An 8,845-nucleotide genomic window follows, 5' to 3' on the forward strand; every position below is an offset into this window, starting at 1 on the left:
ACGGATATTACAATCTGAACAGCAAACATATCTCATGTTATTTCACTTGCACATTCTGTCATTTTCTGTCATATCTAAAATGACTTACCTCAAGATATATTTGGATGGAATTAAATGTAATTTTATCTTTAGCTATTTAATTACATTAGTGTTCAACATCATTTTCCGACCAATGAAATCGCTCCAATTTTCAAAATAAAAATGCCCTGTTTAATCTTGCAAATCAGGCAAATTTTGTCACTTATTACTTTAGTCGAACACTTAATGATTAAGAGTTTGGAATAAGTACGCATGTGTTTGTATAAATGTAGTAATAGCGTATGAATCTATGTACAAATTTATTCATAACGGCAAAATGACGTCATACTTGGCACACGAAATGACGTTATTTTAGCGGTTCATTCAAAAAATGTGCTAAAATTCATTTTACATATGATAGAATATGAAGAATATGCAAGAAAAATATGCCTAACATATGTTTGCAGTTTGCGCAACATATGACAGATATTATTAGTATGATATGCAAGAAAACTCAATGACACTGATTCAATATGACGTAAGTTTCTTCTGCGCTAAAGTTAGCTTCACTGACGCTTACTGTTCTGCGTTTTATTAGAATGATGCTATTTTCTTTAATCAACAAATTCTACTATTATTTTGACTCAAAGTTCAATCCTTACCGGCGATGTAAACATACATAATAGTTTCACTTATACTTAGCTAACCCGAATATGTAAATATTGTATTAGCAATTCCGATAGTAATTTACATGATAAAATGAAGGCTTTTCAATAAACATTTAACATATCTCTACAGGAACCGTTTGTAATGTTGTCGTTCAAGTTTATATATTTCTATTGATGTTCTTATATAGAAAATCTTTGTAGAAAAAAATGTCGACCATATAATTATTTCAGCAGAGCAGACCTGTAAACTATCCCTGGACTATGACCCCTTTGTGATCTTTTCTTGCATTGACAACTGTTTATTTACTTAACTTTTTAATAGGTCAACGTACGATCTGAAGACAAGAAATAAAAAATAACATTTAAAGAAAGTAGTAATTGTTCAGCGAATAAAATATAACTTATAGTTTTTACAGTTGGTTTATTGCAATGAAATAACAAGTTGGTACTTATTTAAGAAGTTCATTCTACGGTTATATGAGGCCAATGTTCAATGTCAATAAAAGATTTTATCATGTATTGATATAACTTTTATTGTAATTAAATGTCTATAAATAAAGTTTTGAAAAAAGCATAACATATTTGCTTTGTGGCCATTTTTTTTTCAAATCGTGCAAAAACACAAAAAAGAAGTTCCAAGTGGCAGGCGAAAATATAATATGCTGTTGTTTGTGACCTTCTATCAAACGTACAAAGACGACAAATACGAGGGTAAAAACAAACCTAAACTAAAGGTCGTATTTGTGTCGTGCTGGTAAATCTGTCGTGTCTTCATGTAAGCGTTTGTTTTATAGGTAACGTTAGCCTGTACCCGCTTATACAACAAACAGCCTCAATAAGAAACAATAACAAGATATTTTTGGCTTTTATTTCTTAAATATCAATGTTGTGTAAATGTAATGCAATGTAATGAGAGAAAATATTATATGTATTTCCTAACCTGCATTTGGTAAAGGAGAAAAAGTAATATTTAAGTCAAACTGTGCACAAGTCAAAATCAAAAAGACTCGTAAATTTCAATTTCCCTAAGCTACTATAAAAACTTATTTAAAACATTGTTTAAAATAGAACATGAAAATAAATGTTTAAAATGCCTTGGACCAAAGTTCTAAAAAATCAAGTCAGCACATTGGCATGCGGAAAACGTTCTTATTTCTTAGATCGAATCGCATTCATTCTTAAATATAACAAACTCTCTTCCTACATAAATATAACATTTACAAACATGTTTCAGATATTATTTCAGACTGTAACAAAACGTCAACAAATGTGTTAATCATATTTGCAAGACTGACAAATAGCTCATAAATAACATAAATGTATATTATATTATATTACAATGTATGTAACTATGTAACTATTGATCTAACAACACTTATATACAAGTCATATTCGTGTTAGTTTTCCTATTATATATCCTGACAGAAGTTTTGTTTAAGCCAATACATATAAAAAAATGGGGGGATATTAGTCCTTTTAAAGGTAATTCATCGAAAATGGTAGGAATGGAAATAGTGCATGCGTTTCTCATATTCATAATTCTAATTATTAGTATATTTTATTTTGGAATGCATAACGGAAGTTGCAAAGCACCAAGTTCAGACTTCATTAATGAATGGAGTTCTGTCAACGTCCTGGTTTAATATAACATTTAACCATTAAAATGTATCAGAAGAAACAAAATGATCAGAAAGATATAAAACATATTGAGTGAACAGTGTGATATTTAAGTCTCACAAGTCACAAGTCAACTATGTAGCATTTAAATTAAGATAAATTGTTACATACAGAAAATATCTATAGAACAAGCTTAAACAATTTTATATACGTAATTAAAAAAGCAGTTGCTGTAAGTTGATTAAGCTATGTACAAATAAACGAAAACTCTTCATAAGAAGGAACAAAAATGGCAATATGGATATTTCTGCTATGTTTAATCACCCACGAACACTAACTCTTGCTTGTTTCATCATATAATATTTGTAAAGTTATTCTGCAGTAGTTAAAAACAAAATTTGATAATTTTTGCGTGAATACATTCAATACATTAATACATCAAATTATGGAAAATTGTGTTGATATATAAACGCCAAAAAGCAAATTTATGTAAAGTTTGCAAAGACGCTTTGGAATTCAAAAAAAAATGATGATATCAAAGACGTGTTTATGAATTGCAGATTTATATTAGATCAATCTTTCTTCAATGTTTAACTATCTATTGCTTACGCAATTTAACCTCAGTCAGTTGTGGGTACTCAAGAAAATAAATGTACATTTAATTAATTAAAATATCTAAAATTCAACTTGTCATACTCGTGACAAGATATGGCGGGAAATATTTTGATATAATTAGAGCAGATCTTCAAATTGAGTATGTATACTATGTAAGGTTAGTGGTGGTATGCATTAACAATAAAAAAATGCGTTACTCATCCATTCTTGATATATTTATGTAGTTTGTATTTTAAATGATATAACTCCCTCATAATGAGATGAATAATGAATAATAATTCATGCATTCTGTATATCTAGCATACGTAATGCTGAAATTTCACATGTTTTCAAAGCTGAAGATAGCACTTTACTAATTTGTTATTTCATATCTATATGACTATATCACACTCCAAGTAATAGTTCGTCTGCTTTACAAACACAATGCATTCATTCAAGTCATATTAAAATTATCTATTTACTTCTAATTGATTATTCTGGTGTTTTAATGCTGACCAAAATGCTACACGTTTGATTCAATCCATGTAAATTTACATGAAAAAAATCAGTTTCAGTTCCATTGTAAAAGTTGTGAATACAACTTCGATGTGAATCCCACTTCGATGTTAAAAGTTGTGTAAAAATGTAGAAACAAAATCCAATTAACCTTCGTTGTTATTATTTATCACTTTACAAGAGGTAAAAATATTATGCCATGACGTCATTTCCGGGTGCGAGCATTGACTTGACCCTTCAAACTGAAATTGGATTATAATGACCTTGAACTGACCAAACGTCTGAAAACTCGGTTGTCAGGGTATATTCTGTTCCTGTCAGGTTGTCCTCCTCCAGATGTCTAGCTCGTCGTCTTGAGCACATGATACTTACAATCGTTGCCAAGGTTACAATAGTAACCATAACAACCGTTACCACTATAATAAATGTCACCTGATCTTGAGAATATATCCTATCCATCTTAATACTCTACAAAACGTGTTCTAATCCATTAATCGTATCATACACATATGTTGAAATTCCGATGTACATGTAACTATATTCCTAAATGTTGATTCAAGATCTTTTTATGCCGTGTTGGAATACTGAATGCTCTTGTCATAAATTACAGTTCCATATTTGCAATTGCTTTTAAAAAGCTGCATGGAATAAAAGCACGATTTATTAAAAAAAATATCCCGCTATCTACATGTATAATAATCACGTAGGTTGTGTAATTAAATTTCAAACAATACACACACCTTTGTTTTGTTAACGCTCTGATTTTCTCTAATTTCTGTTAAAATAAAGAGCTTAGTAACATATGACAACGTTTCTATGTACAAGATATTAGAAAGATGATGGAGAGTAGAAAAAACGATATTACAAGATGTATATATATGTTAACAAGGTACACTAATGTCTGTGACAAGATGTCAACAACAAATCGATTATAATACACGTACTGGCAACTGAGGATTCATACATTAATTAATGAACACAATGTATCATACACTCATATCGTGGTTTCATATTGGGAAACATTTCTACAGAAAAAAAAATATTTTTAATATTGGAAATGATTTTCTTTTGATGTTTCTTTACTATTTGTTTTGCATGCTTTCTCGTTGACTTTGATTTACTATTAGTGTTAGTATACATCTGATCTTGGTCTTGCATTACTATTTGAATTGGTATACTTTCTATTGATATTTCTTCACAACCGCTATATCGATCATTGACCTTGATTTCCTATTTGTGTTGTTCTATACAATTAATATTGTTTAACTTTTCTTGTTGTTGTTTACCTATTTTCGTGGCTTTACTATTGAATTTGACTTCCTATTGACGTTGCTTTATTATCCATGTGGTAATGCTATTGAATTTGTGACTTCCTATTGATGTTGCTTTATTATTCACGTGGTAATACTATTGAATTTGTGACTTCCTATTGATGTTGCTTTATTATCCATGTGGTTTTACTATTGAATTTGTGACTTCCTATTGATGTTGCTTTATTATCCATGTGGTTAAACTATTGAATTTGTGACTTCCTATTGATGTTGCTTTATTATCCATGTGGTAATACTATTGAATTTGTGACTTCCTATTGACTTTGCTTTATTATCCATGTGGTTTTACTATTGAATTTGTGACTTCCTATTGATGTTGCTTTATTATTCATGTGGTAATACTATTGAATTTGTGACTTCCTATTGATGTTGCTTTATTATCGATGTGGTTAAACTATTGAATTTGTGACTTCCTATTGATGTTACTTTATTATCCATGTGGTTAAACTATTGAATCTGTGACTTCCTATTGATGTTGCATTATTATTCATGTGGTTAAATCATTGAATTTGTGACTTCCTATTGATGTTACTTTATTATCCATGTGGTTAAACTATTGAATTTGTGACTTCCTATTGATGTTGCTTTATTATCCATGTGGTAATACTATTGAATTTGTGACTTCCTATTGATGTTGCTTTATTATTCATGTGGTAATACTATTGAATTTGTGACTTCCTATTGATGTTGCTTTATTATTCATGTGGTAAAACTATTGAATTTGTGACTTCTTATTGATGTTGCTTTATTATTCATGTGGTAATACTATTGAATTTGTGACTTCCTATTGATGTTGCTTTATTATCCATGTGGTAATACTATTGAATTTGTGACTTCTTATTGATGTTGCTTTATTATTTTTGTGGTAATACTATTGAATTTGATTTCTTATTGATGTTGCTTTATTATTCATGTGGTAATACTTTTGAATTTGACTTATTATTGATGTATGAATAATAAAGCATTATTATTCATGTGGTAATACTTTTGAATGTGTTACTTCTTATTGATGTTGATGTATTATTCATGTGCTTTAACTTTCGATTTTGTTTTCATATTGATGTTGCTCTACCATTGATATGGCTATACCTTTGAGTTGGATTTTCTATTGATTTCCTATTTATGTTACATTATTATCTCTGTGACTTTACTATTGAATTTCAATTCCTGCTGATGTTCCTCTACCACCGATGTATCTAACGTGGCTCTAATATTGAATTGGATTGCCTCTTAAAGTAATTTACTTTTGTGTTTGATTAAAGTGACATTATGCACATTACATTTTCTTTCTCGAGTGGAGCTGTATTGGCTATTAGAATATATTTATATTTATTTAGGAATATTGATTACTATAATGGTCATTGACCAGAAATTGAAAACGAAAAATATTTACAATAAACATAACATCTGCGTAAAATATAAAAAGGCTGGTCCACTTTTCTCATCAATTGAAAGTTAACAATACATGCCGAAGGACATTTATAGAACTTTCTGTGAGTTACGTGGGTTATTGTTTATACACATGAACTAAACTATGAAATTGAAGAAAAATTATGGCAAAATCTAAAGTTATTTAACTTTGACCTGTACACCTACTAATTACACTTAGATAGTCATAATGTAAAGTTTACTATTGATGTATTACTATTGATTTTACTATTGAATTTGATTTTCTATTGAATTTTACTTTACTTTTAATGTGTCTTTACTATTAATGTGTCTTTTTTATTTATGTGTCTTTACTATTAATGTGTCTTTTTTATTTATGTGTCTTTACTATTAATGTGTCTTTACTATTAATGTGTACTATTAATGTGTCTTTACTATTGATGTGTCTTTATTATTAATGTGTCTTTACTATTAATGTGTCTGTACTATTAATTTGTCTTTACTATTAATGTGTCTTTTTATTTATGTGTCTTTACTATTAATTTCTCTTTAATAGTTATGTGTCTTTACTATTAATGTGTCTTTATTATTAATGTGTCTTTTTTATTTGTGTGTCTTTACTATTAATTTGTCTTTACTATTTATGTGTCTTTACTATTAATTTGTCTTTACTATTTATGTGTCTTTACTATTAATTTGTCTTTACTATTTATGTGTCTTTACTATTAATTTGTCTTTACTATTTATGTGTCTTTTTTTGATTTTTGTGTCTTTTTTATTTGTGTGTCTTTACTATTTATATGTGTCTCTACTATAAAATTTTATTACTATTAATATGACAATACTATTTAATTTGATTAACTATTGATATGGTTTAGATATAGAATTTGATTTACTATTAATGTTACTTTACTATTCAGGTGTCTTTACTATAGAATTTGATTTACTATTGATGCGACTTTTTAAAAAAAAAATTGAATTACTTTTGATGTGACTTTACTTTTAAAATATATTTGCAATCGATGTGGCTTTACTATTGAATTGAATTTACTATTAATATGACTGTACTATTTAATTTCATTTTTCTTTAATATTACATATATTACATTAAAATATTTTATATCCTGCGCAATATACCTTAGTTGGTCAGATTCCCTTAGCCATGTGGAATTCCTTTGTGGGCCTGATTCTCTCATACGTTTTGTATCCTTTCGTGGGCGTGATTTTCTACTCGATGTGATATACATGGGTCTTTTCCCCTTATCCACTGTGGTATTGTTTAGTGGGCCAGATTTCCGTATCAGTGTGATATATTTTAGCGGTCTTAACGGATTCCCTTATTCATGTAGTATATTTTAGTGGCCCTAATTCTCTATTCATATGGTGTGTGTGCTAGTGGGCCTTATTCCCTTATTCATGTGTTGTATTTTAATGGGCCTGGTTCCCTTTTTTATAATGTCATACCCTCATTAATGTAGTACTCTTTAGTGAGTCGAATTCCTTTATTAATGTAGTATATATCAGAGGGATTGAATCCGGGATCCCTTATCTTAATGACCCTGATCCCCTTATTTTTCATGCGTTATAGTAATTATACTTTATTACTTGCATCAGTTTGTAAGGGGTGTACAACGCTAAATTTTGTATTGTTTCTGCTGTTCTTTTAGAGAGTTAACTCTATATTTTCATTTACAGAGAGTACTATTTAGAAATTTTGTTTTGCGAGTTTATGGTTACATTTTATGAAAGCACCAAATTATATTTTAGATATACCACGGATTTATATTACAAAATAATATAAATCCGTGGATATACCATCCAACGTTTTTTTGCATCTGATTGAATGGAATAGCGATTTATTTTCATTTAAAGAAAAAAATAATTGATTCGCTCACTGCGTGGGCGTTGTAAATCCAGGGAGAAATGTTTGACGAGAGCATGCTTATGAATTTTATAAATATGTTATTCTAAATATCGTTGACTCCTGGGTCTTTCAAATAGAATGCTGTTTTCAACATTATTGAAATATACTGATATAAAACCAAGAAGATAAATTAAAACACTCATTAATTTTTACTTCCAATGGGATACTAGCTTTGCTAAAACACTGATGTGGCGTATGTTGATCACTTCTTGGGTATATTTCCCTAAGGTTTGCACATAGAATCGATTGGCTTGGTTCACTTTTATTTACCTATCGCTGTCAAATGACCTAGCTATATGCTAATATGATCAATTCAATATTTTTTACTTCTTAACTGCCTTTACTTTATACAATTTTTTAGTTCGATTGTGTTGGAAGATATAAACTTATTGAAACACTCTCAAATCTAACTACCTCTAAACTTTGTATTTTCTTATGCTATAAATATCCGTGCTGTCCAAGTTTTTTTGTTTTAATTCTTCCATCCATGAGACTGTGCATGCAATTTCTTTTTAGTTAATTTTATATGTGTTTTATTTCATGCAGTTTTTACTTTATGTGCTTTTTTATTAAGTTAATTAAAACCTGTTAGTATTTTTAGTAATGTATATACACAAGATATCAACTTAATACTAAATTATTTCGCTTTTGCTACATGTAATTTTATAGCCGACTATGATTTCAATAAAAACATGTCATATCCCCTTTATGCTATTTATTTATTATATTAATTTAAGCTGTTAACCCCCTACAATATGTACTATACTTGTCACTTTATCTTCATTCGT

This window comes from Ruditapes philippinarum, unplaced genomic scaffold, assembly GCF_026571515.1.
Source record: "Ruditapes philippinarum isolate M1 unplaced genomic scaffold, ASM2657151v2 ctg2927_1_1_1_1, whole genome shotgun sequence".
NCBI lineage: Eukaryota > Metazoa > Mollusca > Bivalvia > Venerida > Veneridae > Ruditapes > Ruditapes philippinarum.